Below are 4,246 nucleotides of genomic sequence, written 5' to 3'. Positions count from 1 at the left end.
TGCTGAGTGCTCTTTTAACTATATTACTACTAACAAAGGATATGGGAACAGAGAAACCTTGGAACAGGTCTCCTGTCCCCAAGAATCAGTTGGGCTGTCAGAAGAGAAACCAGGCATACTTTGTGTTACTCCAGAGAGTAGAGCTCAGATCAAAGATTAGTACTCTCAAGAGAAGCTCATCTTCTAGAACAGTCTCTAAGTAAAAATTCTTTTTGTTCATGGGAGAGTTCTAACCATCAAAACCAACCAAGCTGTACAAGACCACCTGCTGAACACTGAGGCACCAGTCACCGCTCATCCCCTCTAGAATTTTGAGCTTTCAGTCCTGAAGTCCCCTCCAGGTGGCACATTCTTTAATGACTGGTCCAACTTACAGCCTTTTAAAACACTTGGCCTCAAAGTTGGGCACAAAAGGAGAGAGGCAGCTGATAGAGGGGGGAGGCCCAGCTGAGAGAGAGCCTCTAAGCGCTGTGTAACGGGTCTTGATAGAAGTTGCCCAAGCCTTTGTTGTTTCCAAATACTGTTACCAAGGCAACTGCTTGCTTAGGACTCTAAGAGTAGACTGCTCCTACATGAAATTATGGCCACTTTGTTCTAAGAAGAAAATGATTTCAATGATCAGAGCTCAGAGCTTCTTTTATACAAGGTGAGAAGCCAGTTAAGGGTTTCCTCGGGGGAGCCGGGGGAACAAATATATCAAATCTCCAGCTTCAAGCTCCACTGTTAGAAGTGTATTCCATAGGGCAATGGAAACGTTCATTATGAGTAGACCACTGGAGAAGACAAGCAATTAAGTTACAAACACCGATGGGACTGAATTGATCAGCCCTTGAAGATGAAGAAAATCATAAGAGGATAACCATTAGGTGTGGACTTTCCAGTAAGACTCCACCGTTTTAATTCTGGGGTTTGCCACTTAATAACAGTGCGCCTTTGCCTTCCGCAAGTGACTAACCCTCTCTTCCATCAGTTCCATCATCTATAGAGATAAAAATACCCACTTCTGAGTTGCGGGGTAAGTGATTTAAAACACAAAGTACTTATAATGGTCTTAGCATATGGTGAGGGAGTCGATAGCTATGGTTATAATGGTGGAACTGATGCTGAGAGGAAGACAGTGCGACTAGGGAGTAGCCGAGACTGGATGCCAGGGCCCTTAGGATTTTTGCCTGTGTAGACAAAGGAGTCAAAGAACAAGGAATTGGGGGCACCTGGGTGGCTCACTTGGTGAAGTATCAGTCTCTTTATTTCGGCTCATATTATGATCTCAGTTTCCTGAATTCAAGCCCCAGGATGGGTTCCACACTGACAGCGTGGGGCCAGTTTGCAATTCTGCTTCCCTCGTTCTCTGCCCCTCCCCCACTTGTGCAGTCTCTCATTCTTAATAAGAATAGAGAAAGGAATGTACACTTCCTGAATACCTGTGTGTCCAGTAATAAGGCATCAGAGCCTTGATTTCCTAGAGGGGACAAATCTTTGGAAAGTCTCAGCAAGTGTTCTGAACCTCGTGACTTCTACCAAGACATGATGAAAAAATGATCGGAGCATCTACAAGCCAGCTCCAAAAATGGAGGACATCAGGCTGCCCAAAAAGACACATGGGAGCGCCTTCTCCTAGAACAAGCTTGTACTACTGCCCTTCAATTGTTCCTTCCAATTTATCAATCCCTCCCTTATCATACGATGGGAGGAGGGTGGGGTGGGGACATCAGCCTCTCTAAAAGACTACCCTCAGTTTTTCTTTATAGGTACTTGTCTGGTACTGGAGAAAAATCTGGGCTGAGCATCTTTGTGCTCGCATCACATCAGACCAAATAGAAGCAAGGATACAGTTCCTATCTGCACATCAGCCTTTATCAGCCAAGAGAGTCCTATCATCTTGTGACTATTTGAAGGAAAAGGAAATGCAGGAGAGGGATGCCTGGGTTGCTCCGTCAGTTAAGCGTCCTACTCCTGACGTCAGCTCATGTCATGGTTCATGAGGTGAAACCCTGCATCGGGCTCCCCTCTCCCCACCTTTTCCCCTGCACTACGGCTCTCAGAAGTAAACGTTAAAAAAAAAAAAAAACCCGCAGGAGAAAGGCTGCTGCACTACTTTGGTCCTAGAGCAGCTTGGACATCCAAACTCAGTGGCTGAACAAAGATGCCCTCATTCCCAGACTTCTCTTATTAGAAGATGGTTCTTTCCCATCAGGCAACCTCCAGACTCAAGGCCACCAAATTGCCCCATGTCAGTCACCTCACCAGCCCTTCTCCAGCTCAAAAACAAGTATGGTTTCTAGTACTGACAAAGCAGGGAGTCCAGACAGGTCCCCCAACTCCAACTACAAAGAGGAGAGACCTACCAAGCATGATAGTTCCAAATGGTCTGCTCAGGGGTAGGGCACCTTCTGAGGTGGCTGCTCCCTCAGGTCACACAAGGGAGTAGGAAGAAAATAACAACATGGACGATGAGGTCTTACTCTGCACAATGAGGGTCCCCTCAGGTCTCAAGGTAAAATAACTCCTCCCTCCACCCACATTAAAGCTTGTATATAAGCCTAAGCTATAAACTTGATTTTAAACTTTATTTTTTGGCTTTTTAAAGATTTTTGGTCTCCAAGTGAATGAGCCTTTGAGGAAAACAGATATTACATTCATCTAACCAAAGTGTTTACCTCCATGTTTAACACCCAGTAGGCCCTCAAATTTGTGGGTTTGAGTATTTTTAGACTATTGCAGGGAAGACAGAAAATGTAGTCTTCACTAGTTAGCAAATAGATACAAGAATACCCCATTTTCTCATAAAGAAACTGTCTGAGGGTTTTCTGAACAAGGACCCAGTAGTGTATTATGTGGGAGAGGAGAAATCAATTCTTTTATTAAGGCCGACAAGACTCCAGACCAGGAGAGCCAATCATTTCATTGCACTTTGAGTGCACACAGGCCCGAGACCCGGGAATTGCCGATGTTTCAGGTTGAGTCCACATGTAGGAAAAAGCTTATGTCCCAGTTCAAAAAGAATTCCCTTACTCAATGTTCAGGGTGGGTTTAGCTTTTTCTCCTCTTCACACCTTCACCAGATTTCTCTGCATGTGAGTGGCCCTCAACCCAAGTCAGCTTTACTCAGGCCATTAATTTAATTTTATGTTTATTTTGATAGAGATACCAAGAGGAAGGGGTAGAGAAGCAGAGAGAGAAGGGAATCCCAAGCAAACTTTGTGATGTCAGTGCAGGGCCCAAGGTGGGGCTCAAACTCACCAACCATGGGATCGTGCGTGAGCTGAGCCAAAACCAAGAGTCAATTAACCAACTGAGCCACCCCAACAACCTTCAGTCCATTGATTTACATGTTCAACTCACCCAACAGCAACCTCAAAGAAATACCCAGAATAAAGTATGACCAAATATCTGGGCACCCTGAGCCTAGCCAAGACGATAGGTAAAATTAGCCATCATTAAGACCCCAAATTAAATCAGTTTAAGAACAAGAGGGATAACCCAACATCTAGTAAGTACCTACTCCATGCCAGGAATTAGGGGATTCTCTCATTTCTAGGTCTTTGGCCTCACAGGGTCTAACATGGCTCCCTGAGAAGGTGGGGACACTGTGTGGTAGCACAGGGGAGCTAGGCCTACCCAGGCAGAACCCAGAAACGACCAGAATGAAAATGCCCCAGCCTAACCGCCATGCAGGCCTCAGTTTAGGTTTTATTTTCTAGGCAATATAGCTAGAATATATTTCCCTGGCTTTCCTCCCAGAGAAATCAAAGAAAGGCTCACTTAAATGATTCACATGAAGTTTCTCAAACCTGGCTATCCTTTTAATATCTTGACAGCTTTAAAAAAAAAAAAAAAGCAACTTCTGCCTGAGCTCCAATTAAATTAGAGCATCTGGAGGTGGAGCCAGGACAGTTTTTAAAAGCTCCCCAAGGGATTCTGATGTAGAGAACCACAGATTTACACAATCCTGCCCTTCAAGTTACAGGTTAGGCTTGTGACTGTAATTACCCAGCCGCTCCTGTGTCTGCAGTTACATAGATCATGAGGCTTCCTTGAAGTGGCAAGAAAACGACAAGGATGAGAAACAGTTGTTAGCAAACACCTCATTCTATTAATATGTCCAATTGGTCAGTGAGGAATTGGCCCAGCACCTCCTCATATAGCCAGCTGTGGTTTGAGATTCAGTGGCTCGTGCACAAGCCTCTTGCTAGAACCATTCCCTCTTGATCGGGTTCTTCCATGGTCCGGATGCCGTTTTTCTTCA

At 44.9% G+C, this 4,246-nt stretch overlaps 1 long non-coding RNA gene across 1 annotated transcript; it reads left to right on the top strand.

The window, feature by feature from the left end:
- Positions 1-281: 281 nt before the first annotated feature.
- Positions 282-2,569, top strand: LOC144245391 (uncharacterized). Its single transcript, XR_013339244.1, has 2 exons — positions 282-646; positions 1,749-2,569. It is a non-coding gene; the product is annotated as an uncharacterized LOC144245391 (long non-coding RNA).
- Positions 2,570-4,246: the final 1,677 nt, after the last annotated feature.

The sequence above is a fragment of the Crocuta crocuta genome, unplaced genomic scaffold (assembly GCF_008692635.1).
Source record: "Crocuta crocuta isolate KB4526 unplaced genomic scaffold, BGI_CrCroc_1.0 scaffold170, whole genome shotgun sequence".
NCBI lineage: Eukaryota > Metazoa > Chordata > Mammalia > Carnivora > Hyaenidae > Crocuta > Crocuta crocuta.
This window is presented reverse-complemented; position numbering and strand designations above follow the sequence as displayed.